The sequence below is a fragment of the Taeniopygia guttata genome, chromosome 7 (assembly GCF_048771995.1).
Source record: "Taeniopygia guttata chromosome 7, bTaeGut7.mat, whole genome shotgun sequence".
Lineage (NCBI taxonomy): Eukaryota > Metazoa > Chordata > Aves > Passeriformes > Estrildidae > Taeniopygia > Taeniopygia guttata.
In genome coordinates this window covers 28,989,246-29,008,522 of record NC_133032.1, presented here as the reverse complement: position 1 = coordinate 29,008,522, position 19,277 = coordinate 28,989,246, and the positions used below count along the sequence as shown (strand labels likewise).

The window sequence follows — 19,277 nt, the reverse complement described above, 5'->3', positions numbered from 1 at the left end:
CAGGCGACACAAGCGTCCTTCTTATTCCGGTCTCCAGGCGCCACGTGCACCATGAGCGCCTCAAACACTGCCCACCATGGACACAAAAGTTCTGCCAGCGCTCTGTCACCCCACATAACTTGGTACCACAACTGAAGCATCCCATGTCTGAGGGTCAAAAACATTGGTGCTATTTAGAGTCAGATCACAGTCTTTAGCCCATAACAAGAGTCTGTTCAAATCTGTAGATCCAATTTTCCTGATATGTTTTCTCAAAATCAGTTGCATTGTCTTTGGGATGTCCTTTTGCTCCTGGGAGACATCACTCCCCACAGTTCTTGGCTGCTTACCCTCTATCCCACAGAAAGGTCAATTGGCAGCACGGGCTTCATTTCAACCCCTGGGCTTTGTTTCAGCTGAGCATCATCACCAGTGCAGCCACTAGTTGCCTATGTAAGTCCCTTTTCAGATGCCATTTGTGACAATTAATTGCACAGACTCAACAGCACTTGTCCACCAGGCTCCTCTCTGCAGAGCATCTGCTACATCACATCATCTCCCCGCAAGATCAGGTGGAGACAAGCTTCTCTCTGCTGCCATGGCATTCAGCAGGTGCATCTCACAGCCTGTAGCTCAGCTCTACCTTCTCTCTCTTCAGGCCAAATCCAGAAAATATTTATTTATTTACTTGCAGTAGTCAGTTCTCAGGAATGTTTCAGACTGGTTATGTACTAGTAACATGGTCAGTGGCATGCACAGAAAAATTGTGTCAGTATTTCTCAAACATGACAGGGAAAACTCATTTTTACAGCAGACAAAAGCCCTTGTGACTCCTCCAGTCTATGGAAAAGCAGTTTGTCCTGGGGAACTCTGCAGAGTCAGGATGGTCCTGCTGTGCTTCGGAATTAGCAGGTTACGAAATGGAAACAGCTGCTGCTCAGAGATGCACAGGGCAAAAATGCCTCCTCTGCCCAATAGCCAGGAATCTGCTTTGCTGGTCTTGGGCACCCAAGTACCCTGAAGAGCCACTGCCCCATCAGCCCTCAGCACAATCTACAGGCACCCCAGGCCTTCACTGCCTGTGGGGATATAACAGGCCCTGATTGATTTATTGGTGGATACAGAGACAAAGCCAAAAATTTGCCCAGAAAATTTCAAAAGGAATCACTTTCAAGCCCAGAAGAGCTTCTCCAGTTCTACTGTGGATCAAGACCTAAACAAACAGGACAACCTAAAACCAACACCAACAGCACACGTGTGATGGACACACCAGTAACTCTCACTACTATCCCAGAGCCCCACTAGGCTCACATGCACTGCTCATCCCACAGTTGTCTTGCCCATGATCCCAAACTCCTCAGAAAACAAGCAACATCTCGTTTCAAAACAAAATCCAGCAGAAGAATATCACATGTTCTTTTTCCACAGTTTTAGCTATACAGCAGGTTTTGTAGTTACGTGAAGCTCTGCCCAGAGCCATGTTTCAATACAAAATAAGTGATTAAACTGAAAGGTAACAAATTGAAAGAGATAAATGCAGACAGACCTACACTGGAAGGGGAAATTGCCCAGCACCAGTGCCAGTTGTGAAGGATTTTCAAGTTCAGCTATGAAGTAAATCCATGACAGAAAGGGAAATGTTAACAAGTGACTAGAGATATAGTATCTTTATTCTTGAGACACACTTACTTGCTTGTTCATTTTACTATCTGTATATTTTAATATCTTTTAAAATGCAAGTTTCTGCTAGAAATTATTTTCACAAGCTTCAAAACATTCTTCAAAGAGCTACTCATCTGCTTAGTGACACAGACATGGGGCAGGGTTTATTTATTAATCTAGGAGGATTACACTTCAATCTAGATCAACCTTTGCCTGCAGGTAAGAGCAGTAGGGCAGATAAATCCACTAGATTTTCCAACTGCAAAGGCATGAAAGGAACAGAATCCTAAAGGAATGTATGTCATGCTTGCATGGTGAAAAGAGGTGAATATAAGGAGATAGCCACTTCTTTTTTATCTGTTGTTCAACAGCTGCTGGAACAGGTAAATTCTATTCCTACTGACCTGTCAGCTCTGAACCTACCTCTAACCTCTAGCTGAAACAAGTCTCCATAACTAGTTTTTCAAGTGAAAATATAGCACATTTCTCTCATCTCTTTTTTCCTACTTTTTTATTGTGCCTGCAGATCACTTTCTCACTGGATGAAAGCTCAGTTTTCACTTACCTTCCTCTCCCTTAGGCAAGCATGAAAAAGGCACAAAACACTGCTACAGAAAACACAAACACACAGTAGAGGTAAAACATTCATTCTCTCCTCCTCCCAGGATACAGACAATTCACTGATTCCACTGCACACTGGAATAAGCAGTGTCATTGAGACTGATCTTGCAATAACTTAAAATGCAGAAGAAAATTCCATCCTCTTCAGAAAAAAGATTTACAGTTTCTATCTGTATATAAAACAAATTAGAAACAAAAATAACTCAAACCTTCCAGGTAACTGAAACGTCTGTATTTAAATTCACATGAGTTTGGCAGAGCAATAAGGGCAGATCACCTGGTGCCAACCACAGAGATATTTCAGAATAAAGCCCCATAATGGCAAACCTGCAATACAGTGTCTGCAAGGAAGTCTTTCTGACCCTGGTAGTAAACATGGATTCATGTCCTGAAGTATGGAATACATTAGTTTTGCCCAATATTTTTTTCCAAGTATTTATTCCCTCCTCCTGCCTGTAATAGGTGGTAAAAGAATTCAGTCCTAAAATACTTAATTTAAAGGGTAAACAAGTTACTTTAAGTACAGCTTGCACATTCACCAAGTTGTTCTGTTCCCATCACTGGAATAAAATAGAAACTTCATGACACCACCCAAAAAACAGGAGTATCTGCCTTAAATCAGCCAGTAGCATTTTTATCTGCTGGCTCAGAGAGGTAGTAGACACTTTTCATCAATTACATATTATCATTGTCAGCATCTTTAAAAAAAATTAATTCGAGTCAAGGACTACTCTCATAAATAGCAGTGTACAAATACATTCATGCTAAAAAACAAAAAGTAGAATCAAGTTCATAAAAAGATTTCAAAGCATTGAATGAGGCATTGTTTCAGCAGATATTACTTACTTACTATAAGGGTCATAAAGCTTGAATTTACAATACAGAGCTCAAAGACTCAGTCCAGATGAATCAAAGGACAGAAGTGCCCATAATTACAGCTGCTCAGTGCACATCAAGCAGCACTGGCAGCACTCTCACAAGTCAGCACCCAGCCAAAGGTCAGTCTCTGAACAGACTCACGGTCTGCAGGGCTGGCTGGTGGAAAGCCCTGTCTGACTGTGCCTTTGGCAACTGAATGTGCCTATTGATAATTACAGGTAATGATGCAGATCAGTGCTGGCATCCTGATACCAGCATAACCATCTAAATAAACACACATTCCAGCATCTGAAGTATCAATATCATAAATAAGGTAAAATAAGAAATGTGTTTCTAATTTCCAAGCACCTGTAATTATCAATTAGAACTTTGCAACAAATTGTTAATTCCATTTATTGCTAAGAGTGACGCTGGAAGCATACAGTGGACCAAAACAAGTGAAGGAAAAGAAAGCCTAAGTGAATTCAGCTTTTTTTGCTCAGAAAAGAGTATTCAAGGTCATTCTAAGTGCATACAGTTGGACTGTTTTTTTCCTAAATGCATTCCACAAAAAGTGTTCTCAACCATTTGTACTGAAATGGACATTTAGAAGAATTTTTAATACTGCATTAAAAATACTGCTAATGTTTTAAGCAACACTAGTAGCACGCCATTGAAAATTATCTAAAATAAAAGACAGTAAGTATTATCTATAAATCACTTCTGCTATTTTTGGCAACCGGTGGAGACTAAAGCTATATCTATATTAATTTGCAGTAATACAAAATGCCTTTTATTAAAAGTTTAAACATAAATTTATTATATGCTGTAACAGATAGCATGTGGGTAATAAGAAATGCTTAACTTCAATATTCTGCTGAGTTTTATTCAGAAGCACAACCAGCTCTCTACAGCCTGAAAGCTTAACTTTGCAGAACAACATGGAATGAAAGCTTATTTACCACACTCTATCCTTTGCTCTTCGGAATGAATCAGGTTATTAAGCATTCCACACACACACACAGGGATTTGTTTGCTTTTCTTTTTTTTTTTTCTTTTTTAATTACTCTTTTTGGAGGTTAGGGTTTTTTTTATTTTCTTTTTCTTTCTCTCAGGGACTTTTGTCCTATTTGCTCCCTAAGACATGATAACAATTGGTATTTAAGAGGCAAAATAAGTGGCCAAGGTAGGGGACAGGGTGCAGCTGGCTACTCTTAGCTGGGAGGTTTTCCTCTTGGGAAGGGCAAAGACACAGCGAGATTTTGGCTGGGGGTTGAGGGGCTGAGCTCAGCTCCTCGCTCACTCTCAGATCAGAAGAGAAAGGTCAAGTTGCTGCTACCATGGGGAGAATTCACTGCCACCATGGACTTGAGCCCCTATAATGCCGCTTCTTTACCAGAGGTGAGCCTTTGCTCGTAGGAGCAGCTGGTGAACTGGGACCTCAGTAACATCCGACTGCACTGGAAAGGATCCTCACCATCTACTGGGGTGCCTCAGGGGAAAACCTGGGGCTCTGAGCACCTCCCCACTCTGAGGGAGCCTCTCCTGGCTGCTTGCAGGAGCCCTGCTGCCACTGCCCCTGCCCAGCCCCTCTGCCACTGCCCAGCCCCGCTGCCTTCTGCTGCTGCCTTGGGCTCTTTCACTACACTCCAACACAGCATCCTGTGCCTGCCAGTACATCCCACAGCTGCTGCTACGGCTGCAGAGTTTCTGCTGTGTTTTATTTGCCACTCTGGGGTGTGCCTGCCCCTGCTGTTCCTGTTCCAGCCCATTTCACCATCCAGAGGGACAGCGGGACCGGCTGCCCCACAGGTTTGTGAAGGAAGCGCCTTTTCCATCCCTTCCGCCGTTAGCCATGAGGGCAAGGGGCTGAGCTCGCACCACAGCGCCCCCTGCAGGCGGGGGGAATGGCTGCACCCGCGCTGCCCGGCCGGGAGCCAGCAGCGCCCCTGGTGGCCGCGCTGGGAACTGCAGCGAAGGGGACGGCCTGAGCGCCGAGAGAGGCTGGGCCTGGGCCCGGGCCTGGGCCCTGCTGGGTGCTGTTCGCCTTCTTATACATGTATATACATACAAGTAAAGAACTGCTATTTCTTTTCCCATATCTTTGCCTGAAAGCCCCTTGACTTCAAAGTTATAGTAACTTGGAGGGAAAGGGGTCACACTTTCTATTCCAAGGGAGGTTCCCACCTGTCTTTCAAACCAAGACAACCCTCTCACAAATTTGCCAACTTCCCATTTACTACTTCAAGAAATATACATATTTTATCTCCCTCAAACAAAACACATGTAGAGCTTCCTTCTGCCTGATTTATATGTTTCTTTGTCATTTTCCTGGAAGATATTTTCTTTACAGGACATAAAATCAGTCATGCTGCAATAGATACAGGATGGGCACATCCTTCCAGACACACTTAGCCACAACCCTGAATACCTGGATCTACTCTAGACTCCTGGCAACACAGACACTGACTCCAAGTATGTTCTAAGCATGCTGTGAGCAACCTTTGGCACAAGCACTGCCCTAACAGTGCAAATCACGAACTCTGATACAAATCTGGAGGAGCTGACGCTCTTATTTCAGAAATATCCCTTCTATTATTGTGGCTACCTCCCTGCACTACGTATTTTGTAATACAGGTAGCAGGGGAGCACTGAAGGAGGACAGGATATCCAAGCAGCTTAGGGCCATCACTGACTGTCCCTGGCTGTTGAGCCAGGGACAGGTGAAATGACTTGCACGATTTCAGAAGGCAGAATGAGTGTTTATTTAAAAGCACTTCTCTCTTTATTTATAGAGAACATCGTGAACATTAATTCCATTGGTCTTAAAGTAAAAACATTTTACCTGATTGGTACACTGGACTTAGGTCAGTGTGGTACAACATATCTATAAACAATATGAATGGAAAGCAAGATAATAGATTGTTTACATTCCTCTCAGACTTTTTCCCAGGCTCAGCCGGGCAGAAATCTTTCTCTTTTTCTCTCTGACTGAACTGAGAATATCCACACATCACAGCTGCCTTCATCTCTGATGCCATCCCACCTGAAGCTACAGGTAGACAAGAAGGATGGGATATGAACGACCAACCATCCAGACCACCCCTCGAGCAAGGTCTGTTCTCCTCCTTTCCAAATCATCCAGCTCCACTCCTGCATATCTCCTTTTTGAGCCCTTGGGATTTTTTTTTTCCCTCAGCCTCCTTGAACAATCCCCCAATTGCCGATGGAAATAAAAGCTAGTGTTAGTTTCAGCATACTCAAGGGAAGCAGACAAATGCCTACACGCATGACTGGAGTCTTGCTGCAAACAGGCAGGGCGGGCTGCCTGCCCGGCACACCCTGTAACACAGCCTGCAAGAGGAGCAGCCCAGCACCTGAGAGCACATCAGGAACCAGCAGCCAGGGAAATGTCAGCAGGAGTCTGTCAGCAGAAACCTACACATGAACATACAGCTGCTGGTCATCAAGCCATAGTCACAGCACTTCAAACAGAAGGAGAAGCTTTGCTGTCTGAGCGATACCACACGGTCAGAAGAGGAATGGATGCCTAGGCACACCTTAGACATCACACATCAGCTGCAAGAATCAGGTAGGGGCATTAGAAGACTGTGGGGTCTCTTTGTCCAACAATCAGCCAGGGGACAGATGTCGCTATTGGACATGAAATGAGTATACAGAAGCCTGGTAAGTTCAAAAGAGAAAAAGAGCCAATTTTATTCCTGACCTCGCAATATATAGAATTCCAAAAGTGACAGTGGATTGGAGGATGAAATTGCCATCTCTCCAACCACACTTGTCAAACCAACAGTCCATCAATTCTCTCCTCCCACAAAGAAGAATACAAAACAATCATTATTTACATGAACAGTGTGTGAGAAACTCCAGTAGAAATATGTAAACATCAGAAGGCATAAAAAATTTTTAAAAGAACTTTAAAACTTTCAAAAGAACTATAAAAGAAAACTTAATACTTCTACAAATCAAAGCAACAGACAGTAAAAGCATGTTAACATTACCAAGTATTGGCAGTAGGCTCTGGCACAGCACATGTCCTTGGATCTGGCCAAAGTCCCCACGAGGGGATCAGATCTGCTCAGACCTGGTGGTCATAGAGGAGCTGCTGTGGAAAACAGAGTAACTTGGCACGAGAAGATCTGGTTAGCTAAAACAAGTTAACCAGATTTCCAGCTAACCAGAATTCAAATACACACTTGAATCCTCCTTAAAATCAAAGGGTCTTTAACACACACTTTCAGCCTGTTTCACAGCAGAAAATATGCTTTCTTCACAGCCCCTCTCAGACTCTGAGCCTTCCCAGAGAAAAGATTGTCCTTGCACTTACTGTTTGGCACCTCGCAATTGCACGTGTTGCACAAGCTATTCAGATACCTTCAACACAAAGTGAGGAGAACAAAAAGAGAGCAACTTAGCTGTACCTCAAACTCAGCTGAGGCACCTCCAGGCACACCCATGGCTGAGACACACAGGAGGAGGCCAATCCATCTCTGCTCACAGCCAGCAGATACAGGATTCTGGCCCAGCAGTGGAAATTTGGACCAATGCAGGAGTTTTCAAAAGCACACCCCAATCTGTGTTCAGAACCTTCATAGTAATTCATTTCCTAGCTTTGTTCATCCAAGACCAGAATCTCAGGTAAAATGGCAAGTTTTGTATAGCCAAGCAGCTGTCCTAAGAGATAATCTATGTTCCTAAACATAGAACTGACAGTTCCTAGTTCTAAACCAGAAACCAGCCCCTATCATTCTCTCCAGAAAACAAAGTGAAAACACAGGGTTAATTGAATCAATAGGTCCTCTAATCAAATGTTGCCAAGTTAGCTGACATGATTAGACTATCATCTTGTTTATCCAGAGGTTGCATATACTTTAAATACAGCTAATTTTGCAAATATTATTGAAACTTAATTTAAAACTCTCTCAGGGAATAAAATGACAAGTTTCACAGAGAGAAAAGTAACTTTTCATAGACTCTACTCACTGGAAGCTACTGCAATCTGTCTTAGATTAGCTACTGCAATCTGACTAGAAATACTAGAAATACTAAAAGAAAGAAATCTTCCTACTTGCTGGGGGCTTGACACAAAAAATATTCCTCAACTCCTCGTACCCACAAGTGCCAAGCCTAAATGAAGGAGCAAAATTTGCTAGAGAACCTTAATTCTACCTACAAATTCACAACTTAAGAATTGTCAGGTACAAACTGATTATTTCCCTGATGGCAAAAAGTACCCAAGATTTTCAATAATCATAAAACAGAGCTGCAAATGGCATTGTCTCTTTCCAGATGGTGCAAGTCAGGTCAGATTCCATGAACTCATCACAGTTTCTGATTTTCACCACTTAACCCTGTTGGTTGTAATAAGGCCATTGTCTTCCTTATACTATATGAAACACACATATATTTTATCTGGAAGCATCATGTGCTAAAATAAATAAATTTTTTTTCTGTGGTGTAATAAACAGTCTCATTACATCACAGAATGTTAGAAAAACATGTACTTTAAAAATGCTAAAAGAGAAACAGTGTACCATTACACTGGTCAAGCCTATCAACCAGCACTGTCTCACAGACTGCAGAAAACAAAGAGAACTGACCAAGCCACAGCTTTTCACCATAATTCCTTTCAAACTGGCACCCTAACAAAGATGCAGGATACTGAGTACAAACACTAACGCTCTGAAGCTGATGTCTGTTATCCCTTTCTGCCACCTCCCCAGTCAAGACAAAAGAACAAAGATCAGTTTCATCTGTGAGACTGCTGTAGGGAAAAACGGCAGTGAGTGTAAAACCATAAGGATTAGCCCATCTTTTTTCCTTAATACAACAGCAAACAATTAGTGTTAAAGTAAAATGGGTCAATCAAGACCTCAAATCCTCTTAACAGCTAGTACAGTGACCCTTGTGGCCACAACAACCCAAATTAACCCCATGGATACATCAATTCTTTCCTCTGATACCTAGAAAGCAATTACAAATGTCACATTGAACGTCCCTCTAAAACACCCTTGTATAGTTTAGAAGCATAACCTGCTATTAAACCTTCCCACAAAATAAAAGCTTTTTCCTTTACTGAGGAAGGCAGCTTAAACTGTCTCTGTTTTCCAGCACCAATCCTCTAAATCAGCTCCACCCCATGGAAATAAGTCTCATGCTGTTTTTACTTATTAACTGAGATGCAGTACAGAACTGTTGCTAATGAGCACACCTGTACATGAAGCAGAAGGATGGAAGAAAAAGCACCAACCCTAAATATGTCAAGACCCACCCATACTCTGCCTTCACGTGTGCACATGTGTTTGGGAAGAGACAAACCATGTAGTGGTATCAGAGAACACTGCACATTTCCATGCTTTCTCTGGAATTACTGGGTATCTCTAAATATCATCAAGGGGTTTGCAACACTGAGCCCACATACCAGGAATATATCCTCCTCCTCTTTTTATAAAAAACGTTCTATTTTCTGTAAAAACATGATTAATTTTTAAACATGCCTAGAGGTGACTTTTAAGCACAATTAAGCATGTGTTTGAACTGAATAAATACAGATGGACCAAAACAAGCATCCTTGAGTCTTAAGGAACAAGTCTACATATCAGCACATGCATATTTTTATTTCTTCATCAAGTGCACACATGGACTTAAAGATAGCACAAAACCCAAAACATCTAGATCATCAGATAACTCAGCTGAGAAAGGACCTTGGGAAGTCACCTAGTCCTAGGACTCCTATTAGACCTTTCCAAATTTCTGGTAATTATTTGTGTGCATTTAAAGTGCAACAATCCCTAATCCCTTTCTAGTTAAGGCTTCAGTTCAGCTTCAAGTGTCCTGCAGCCAGAAATGCCTTTTCTGAAACCCAAATAAAGCCAAGGGGTGGATTTTTTTTTCTTTGACTGTGAGCCAGTTTTACCAGATCAGTTCTCAGCACAGCCACTGCCTGCACTGTAGGCAAAAGATCTGTAAGGAACTCAGGCTTCAAGCACCAGCAGAGCTTTTATTTTCCTTTCTTAAGCTGATTATCACTTGTTCCACCATGGCAGATCAGATTTAAGATCCTTCATCTGCTGCAGGTATGTTACAAGCTCTGTCGTACCTTGTGCCTTTGTAGAGATATTAGTAATCTAAAGGTGACTGTCAGAAAGCCTCCGTCATAAAGTCCTCACAACCTCAAGACTTCTTCCAACCCCATTAAGAAAACAAATCTGTCTCCAACACATGTGCATGACATGCCACATTGGGAGGTGAAGCTGAAAGAGCCCAGCAGAATCTGCAATGGGCCTCAGCCCTGTTTCTGTGGTTAGATTTTTCTGGCAACTTCCACAGACAGTTAAGTGAGCACAGTGCCAGAGCTAGAGAGGCCAGAGCCCACTCTGTCAGCATACATAGCAAATGTTTCCTCTGTGAATTTAGATACATGATTTAGCAAAGGGTAACCTGTACAGAAAGGAGCATGACAGACGGAAAGCAAAGGTATGCTTTTGGAAAAAACATCTAGCAACAAGGGAATTCTTAACCCACAGAATGCAGCAATTCATTTTGGGACTGTTGTGATCAGATTGCTCCTGCCTAGGCACAGCACCTCAGGGGTCATTAAATTACAAGTATTTCTTTATTACCCACACATTAAAGAACACAACTAAGTGGGTATGATATAACATACCGTAATAATTACATCAGTCCTCTAAATCAAGGCTGCAAACACTGCTTTACATAACCAACTGCATTATAAGTACAATGTCCTGCCCTCCAGTGTGCTAAAACTCTCCACAGAAGAACAGCAACTTCTAATTCTCAGGATGACAGCTCTTTGGCTTCTCTCAAACACCAACAGGAAGCATCCGATACGGGTGCAACAAACTGAAAAGTTCCAAAAACCAAATCCCGTCCCTTGATGAGATAAGAAAAGATGAGAAGAGATAGAATTTATGGCACCATGCTCCACTGCTGAAATCATTCCTCCTCCCTGTGCCAGGGCTCACCTTCGTGTTTCATTACCATGCAGAATGGCCTCTCAAAGCCACTTGGGGTTATTTTCAGTGCATTACTTTAGCTCACCTGTAAATGCCTGAGCTCCAGGAAACTGGTCCCACAAGAAGACTGAGGTCTTACCCACTGCTGAGTGCACCATCAGTGTCTTGCAAATGAAAGAGACAGTGAGGCATTTGGTGGTTCCCAGTCCTAGGCACTACCCAGGTGAGTTCGGGCTCCGTTGTACATTATCACGCTTTCAGAACATCAGCTGGAGAAATGAACAACCATCCACAAACTGAACTGGACTGCCTTTACGCTGAGAGAGCTTGCAGCACGCTCAGGGGAAGTGCCCAGTCTTTCAGGGTTCATGAATCACTTCTTCGTGATCTATGACGTAAGACAGGGGCAACTTCACTATGCCGTGCCCTCTCAGCACATTCCCTTCCCAGGCAAGGGCTGAGATGCTGACACCATTCAGTCAGAAGGGAAGGGAAAGAAGCTCTAGAAAATAAATACATTCTGCAGCTGAGCCTCTTCTTGAGTCTTTCAGCTATGACATCTGTAGTCTCGACATCCCTGCCAGTCTAAATCAGCACAGGTGAAAAGAAACAGGTTCTTTCATGGAGAGAAAACAAAGGTTTGTGGAGAAAATGGGAAGAAACAGAACCAAAAGAATACGCGATTCAATCTCGCATGGAAGAACCCTTCTGAAAACAAAAGGGACAGGTTTTCTGAACAATAAGGCAGTAAAAATGCTGGACAGCCAGTGATTTTTTAAGAAAGGATGGAGTATGATTTATTGGCATGACCACAGAGACATGACAAATTATGAAAATTGATGCTGGAGACCTAGAATAAGTAAGACTTGCAACATATGTGTGCATACATCCCATTGTACTGCATGTTAATGCTATGTTAATTGCCATTCTGTTAATTGCTAGGTTAAAGCGCTATCCTCTATGCTAATGGTCACTTACAAGTGAAAACCTACACCTCCGTCTCAGGAAGAAATCCTACATGAAAATCCACCAGAAACACAAGAGAATATTTTTATTCAGAGGAAAACTGAAAGTTCCTGCTTAACCCAGGGAAATTGACCATGTTGGTATCTTTCGGTAGGGAGAGCAATTCTCCCGGCATGCGGCACACCCCCTTCTTTCCAGAAGGTGTTCCATAAAGCACATCTCATGCAAAGGGCAGCTCGGAGTGTCTCGAACGAGTACAGGACAGATCAAGGCTTATTTGGTGTCTCGGTGCAGCACCGCGGCAGCGCAGCGCAGCACACGCCTACGGCTCCTACCTGCAGTCATCTGAGCCAGGCACATTTTACAGCATTTTCTCCTGCATAAAAAGGCATTGTTCGCCGCTGGGCTCCCGTGCACGGCTGCTTTCCCCCCGATCCGTGCAATACAGGGAATCATTTTTTAAGGTGGGCTTTTTTTCCCTCCTCCTCTCCCCGATGCAAACGAACAGCGCTCACAGCCCTCGCCTCACACAACGTTCTTTGTTCGGCCGCGCAGATCCCCTTAGAGAAGCTTAGGGGTGGGGGCAGGAGAGGACAGAGGTTCGCATCCCCCGGAGGGGTTTGCAGCCCGGCGATGCTCTGCGGCAGCCGCACCCATCAAGGTAAAACGGGCGGCACCGGTGGCCGCCCCGCTCCATTTTTACCTCCGGGAGGTGGGGCGGGGCGGCGGCGACCCGCGGAGAACTCCGCTCTGGATCGGGGCTGAAGAGCCCAAAGAAGGGGCTGAGGGACGGAGGGAGGGAGGAAGGAAGGGAGCACCCTCGGGACCGGGGTGTCCCCAAAAAGGGCTCGCCACAGCCGCAAGGCGGGAAGCGCGCGCGGCTGCCCACACAACCCCCCGCCCCGCAACGGCGCCGGCCCCGCGCCCCCGCCCGTCCCGTCCCGTCCCTCCTCCGTCTCCGACGGGGCTCGGCACGGCCCTCACCTGAGCGCCACGGCGGCTGCCGGCACCGGCGGGCACACGGAGGACGCAGGGCACCCGGCTCAGGCCGACCCGCCCCGCCGCTGTCGGGGCTGTCGCCGGGACGCGGCCGCCTGCGCGCCGCGAGCCCCCGGGACCCGCCCCCGGCCCCGCCCCGGCCCCGCCGCCGCTCCCGCAGGGCCCCGCGCCCGAGGAGCCGGAGGAGCGGCCCTCGCTGCCGCCCCGCCCCGCCCGGCCCCTGCATTGCAGAGCCTCCGAGCCTCGGGACGGCCGGCCGCGGGCCGCTCCGTGCCGCCCTGCCCCACTGCTGCTGCTGGAAACCTTACCCAAACCCCTCACCTGATTTCCGTTCGATCTTCCAGCGGTGCAAATCCAGTCTAATTCCTCATTTTCTTCTGGAGAAAGACAGCAAATAACAGTGAGATCGGTGAAAAACAACACATTAACAACACCCTCAGACACCGCGCTGCTGCTCACTTCCACGCTACTTTCCAGCCATTTCCTGGAATCGGGCAATAAAAGATATGCTATTACTTTGTCACTTACCACATTCTCCAACTGAACTGCCCCCTCAGGGTGTCCATCATTACAGTTGCTATACTCCAAAGTCGTTCCTCCCACAGTATCGCTACAGCATCAGCTCATCTCACCTGTTACAGCCACAGCCACGTCATTTCAACCCACCTGTGCTGGAGATGAAAGAATAAAATGCTGCTTTCTTACCACTTCTATTTCCCTAAGCAAATTTTAGTTTATTAATAATTCATGACTGTAAAAGTCAGTCTGTTGGAATCTTAACCAAAAATGCTGAGTGTGCAATGTATGTATTAGCCTGTAATAATGTTTTGAAGGTACTGTCCTTTGATTCAGTGAAGATAAATATCTTTATATTTGGGGACCTGGATTGCACACTATCACCCATACTGCAGTGGAAAAACTTTTAATGTTAATTTCAGTTTGGTTGCATTTTGCTGCATCACTGTTGGGAAGTTATCCACTTTTTTTTTCCCAAATGAAACTAATTTTAGGTAGCCAGCTTGATTTCAAGCATGATTTTCAGGAGTACTGAGCACTGGATTTTCTTTGTGGGTTTTAGCAGGTTATCTAGAATATTTCATATCTGTAATTTGGGCCATATGGGTCTTAGACTGAGTGGTCAAAATGCGGTTCAGGAAAGCCTAGGTCCCGCCCTTGCGTCTGTTTCTTCATTCATAAAGACCCTCAGTAACTGCTACATATATTCCATGTGAAGGGTACGTCAGTGTTAATGAAGTGACTTGGGAAGGCCAAGGTACTTTGTTAAGTATTTTTATGTATTTGTAAATCAGGAAATTTTCATTTTAAAAGAGTGAAGAGTACAAACATTTCTTCCAATACTTTTCCTGAGCCCTCCTCAAGCTGTTTGAGAGAACTTCCCACATTTGCTGTTTTCTCACATTTAGTCTGTAAATCAGTGCCATGAAAAGGGAGCAGGATTTTGCCAAAGTGACAAAGGCGTCATGTTCCCTGCTTGTTACTCACCATCAGTGATGTACATCCTTCCAGAGATGCTTTCAGAGAAAATGGATTTGCTGCAGTCAGTCTTTCTCCCAGGCTGCCAGGAGGAAAGACAGTGGTTCAGGGCATGTGCGCCAGTGTGTGCAATACCCTGAAGACAATCCAGTGCCTTTCTCCTGCTTTTTTTTTTTTTTCTGTGCCTCTCCTTGGAGGCCTAGGCATCCACACAAAGACCTTGAAGGAGCTCTCCCCACAAGCACAGGAGCTTTGCCCTTCCTCTCACCACCTAGATAATGCGAATGCAGGCTTAACATAAAGTCTAATCAGAAGCAGCCCTGAGAGGGAACGAGCAGTTGACTTGATCAAGAAGAAAAAGTTAAACTTCATCCAAATGGAAATTAGATTAATTTAAAGCTTACAATATTTAAAAGGGGAAAGGACAGTCTATACTTTCATTGGAAACAAATACTGCAATGGGTATCATGGAAAATATTAAAAGCTGTCTTAATGGAAAGACACATGTACAATACACTGTGCACTGTCCATAAACATTCCTATAGATCAGAGGGGTGTGTAACTAACCAGAGACATGCTCAGAATACTCCATGTGTGACAGAGAACCAACGCCTCTAGCTCAGATGCAGCATAGCAGCAGCCTGTCTCTTTTCAGCAGCAGCCTGGAGAGAGAGACAGAGAGAGAGAGAAGGTGAGTCTTAGAAGTTAGTCATTCAGGTGCATCTCTCCTTTAAAAACAATCATCAAAGATGATGAAAAATAAGCACAGAAAAAATGGCAGTCACCGTTTCCCCTGAGATAATTATCTAATCAAATTACATTATCTTCACATGAAATATTCAGCAGCAGTGTTGACACTAAGTGTTTTAAGACAGAAAAAAATATTTTAATTCATGTTAGAGATATTAAAATGCATGCACATACTTTTATTAGAAATATTCATACAGAGATCAGAAAGCATCTTTCCACTAAGCAATAGTGGGGAAAGATTTTTTTGTATAAAGGAAAAAAAAAATTGCAGTACCTCATAAACCATGAGTTTTATAGTATAGCTTTGAGATACTGAATTATGGATCTCTGTATGGAAGTCTGATCAGTCAAATACAGAGGACTTTTTGCCTGCCTACTAATAGAAAAAGGAATGAAATTGCCTATAGTTGTCTTTAGAACAGATTAATTTGAAACTGTGTCTGGGGAATGCTATTTTAAAAGGAATTTGTGTCAATACTTTGTCTCTTACTATAGTTCAGTAAAATTCCCCACTGCTTTCCTGAGAGTTTATTGGGATGCAGTAGTGGCAACCTAGGTATTTGGCATCGCTTCAGATGGGGGAAGGAAACATTTAATTTCTCAAAAACACAATGACTCAAGCCTTGGCGCCAATGCCACCACATTAGCTGAGCCATCAGAGCAGTCAAGACAAAGTCAGCTCTTATTTATTGATGATGGGAAGAGCTGCGAGCACCCGTGAGGTTAGTGAAACAAAGGAGTATGTCTCCTTGCACAGTGGCATATTTGCAGTCTGTGGGCACGCTGAGCAGTTTTTCCCCACCCTTCTCCTCGGAAACACCTCGGTTAAGGTGACCGGGAAAGAAAGGGCTCCCGCCCCGGCATTGCTGGGATGTTTTCATGGGCTGGAAAACTCTAGGGTCCCTCTAGTGCCCGACAGAGGCAATGGGGGAAAAAAGCGAGCTGAATCCTTCAAATGCTGATCAACGACTAAGCAAAATAAAAGCTTCCACTGAAAACAGAATGGACTTATCCCTGGCTTTGCATCACAAACTATGTTCATTTTTTTTTCTGTTTCTGACAAGAAGCTCTGCTGTATCTCAACAGCTCATATAGTAACATTTCTATGTAAAAACCTTCCATTTTCTGCCTGTCTCCCATTTGATTACATTCACCATTCAAAGAGCATTTGGAGATACTACCTGTTTGTAAATGTAAATGTCTCAGGTTGCTACAGGAAAGCTTTAAGCAAAGGTGAGATCTGGCCCAGTGGAAAGACTTGTACAAGAGCAATGCTGCTTTTGTTGATTTAGTTATCTTTGGTACAAGGGACTCTAAGTACCTTTGTGAATTATGATGGAAGAATTAGCTTCAGGGAGCTATGCTCTAATTTGCTAAATGCTTTTGATGTCAAAAGCCAGTCTCTGCATTAGAACAGAATAATTTGAAAGCAGAGAGAGGGTACTAAATACTTGGGCAACCAGCTCTTGGGGCTGCAGGGAGATAAGAATTGCAGTAAAGAATGCAATGCAGCAGACACCTTCATTTTTCACTGCTGGGGTTGAAAGGAAAGAGTCCCCGATGAACCAATGTGAAAAATGGGCAGTAGTGGTCCTTTACAGAGTTCATGGTTATTTGCAGAGCCTCTTCCCCTGTCATTTACCTCATCCAGCTACGTTTTCCTCTCAGCTCTTGAAGCTTTGTGAAATTTTGGTTATGGGTCTGATTCCTCTGCTGAAGAGAAGAAAGCTGGGTGTCAGACTTGTTGTGACATCTCACAGAACATTTTTAAATGTATTCAAAGTGAAGCACGGGGAGTACTGATCCCTGCACAATTCAGCTGTAGAAAGTTCTTAACCTAAACCAATTTTCACTGTTTTAACCCATTTTCTGGGACAGAAAACAATAGTTAATCTCTTAAATTTCCATATGAACAAGAAGAAAAAACCCAACCTCTCTAGGAAAATAAGTTTTGTTGCTCTTGGCATTTTCTAGTTAAAGAATGATGATTGCAAGGAAAATTCAGGTTAGGCTACTTGTTTTGCCATCTCTAGCTTCTCACTACTACAAGTGTTGCCTTCTTTATCTATCTTGAGAATTGGGGGAATAAAACTAATGCACCATTCAGCCTTACCAGGTCTTTAAATGGTAAAAAAAAATCCCAAACAAACAAAAAAAACACACACAAAACAAAAAAAAAAAAAAAAAAAAAAAAGGCTGGACCAAAAAGAAGATGAACAGAACACACAGTAAGTTCTATGTAGTGAAATCTGTTTGCACATTGAATCTTTAGAAAAACTACATGAAAAATTAGCTTTTCAAAATAAATATGATGTGTAAGTTACTGAATAGTCAAACTGGTAAGAATACAAGGAATATACTATTTTTGAGATTTAATTTCCTGCTCTAGGGGAAAATCTGAATTTTTCCATCAGAAGTTACGAGGATTGAAAACCTTAGAAAGAACCTGTGAGATGCTTGCACATGGAAGATCATCAGTGGTCTGATGCACTGATAGCTTGTTTTATTAGGGTGGAAGTTTGATAAGACCTTTTAATATGACCCTCTTGTTACATTCAAGCAGGTAGATGTTACTGCATTTTCCAAGCCTAAAGCTTAAATCTTTAGTTGAAAACAGATTAGCCTAGTCAAGTTAACACCACAATATGGGGCAATATAATTCAACTTGGGCTTGGGTTTTTCATTTCTTTTCACCTTTCTATGAATAAAATACTGATGTTACTTCTTAAGAGAAGAGAAACATTACAGACAGAATGAGGGGCTATTTTCCCACCACAGCTGTGGCTGGAGGTTAAGCATGTATGTACTTGGTTAAGCATGTATGTACTTGGTTAAGCATGTATGTATTTGGGCTCTTTCCCATTACCAAACTTCAAACTCTAGCTTTTACTCAGCCTTTGTGTGAGCAACAAGCACAGTTGTCCAGTTTGTCTTTAGGATGGCCCTAGCCTGATGGATAAGCATCTTCATGGGGCAGCAGTAGTTCCCCGAGTTGAGGAAGGTGGTGAATGCCTGAAGCCTGCCTGTAGGTTTCCTATATTATAAAACTGCTCCTTGGCCAGGGCCATGACCAGCATGAGACTCTGAGCAGTGTCTATCAGTGCCCACATGAGCTACCCATTCTGAGTTACAGGTTGGTCAGGCTTGCTCTAGTGAACTGATACCGTTCTGCAACCAGCTCAGCTGCAGCCTGAGCACCTGAATGTTATCTCCTAAAAGCAAATCTGAACAAACCACAGGTTCAGTGAAGTGCCTGAAAACACACTAGCATGGTCTCTGCCATGCCAGCAGGTGGATGAATGTAAATAAAAATATTTTCAAAAAACAGTTGATTGATCTTATTAACTCTGTCATCACTACAGTTAACCAGTAATCCATGCAACATGATGAGTCAATTCACCACTCAGCCTAGAACTCACACAAATACTTCTATTAGTTGGGTTGACCTAGACCACCGCTTTTTAGATTACAACTGTGGATTTTTATAACTTGAAAAGCCTGTACTCCAACTCAGTTCAAAGAGGAAAGTTAACAGTGCTGCTTGGGGTGCTCATTCCCATAGGATACCTCAGCCAGTGATCTAAATGCAAAAAAAACCACAAAGCAAATAAACATTGAAAGAAGGACTACTTCTACCTTGAATCTTAGATTCTGACAAAGAAGCTGCAAGAAAAATGTAAAGCACATTATAATCAAGGAGCTGATGGGTGGAAAATAAATTATTTCAGGTGGTTGTGACACCTATAAACATCCATTGTACAAAGCAACTCCTTGTCATCACTTGGTATTTCTGATTTTTGAAGCGTCTGCAGATGCTTGCGCAGGCTGGTGTGTTGCCATGGATACCGTGTGTGCCGAGGCTTTTAGCAAACAGACTGATCTGTTTGTGTACCTCCAGAGTGAAGAGAAAGAAAAATCCCATCATTTGTGTGCCTGCTAGCAAAGGGAGCCTGA

At 43.4% G+C, this 19,277-nt stretch overlaps 1 protein-coding gene across 33 annotated transcripts in view; it reads right to left on the bottom strand.

Annotated features, from left to right (window-relative positions):
- Window positions 1-13,233, bottom strand: part of MAP2 (microtubule associated protein 2) — a 231,797-nt gene extending 218,564 nt beyond the window's left edge. For 17 of the 33 annotated variants that reach the window (XM_030277969.4, XM_030277975.4, XM_072931655.1 and 14 more), the window contains exon 1: window positions 13,065-13,232. The gene's annotated coding sequence lies outside the window, so the exon portion shown is untranslated. Of the gene's footprint in view, window positions 1-13,064 lie in introns of all 33 variants that reach the window. The other 16 variants (XM_030277938.4, XM_030277937.4, XM_072931648.1 and 13 more) reach the window with 2 other exon arrangements.
- Window positions 13,234-19,277: the final 6,044 nt, after the last annotated feature.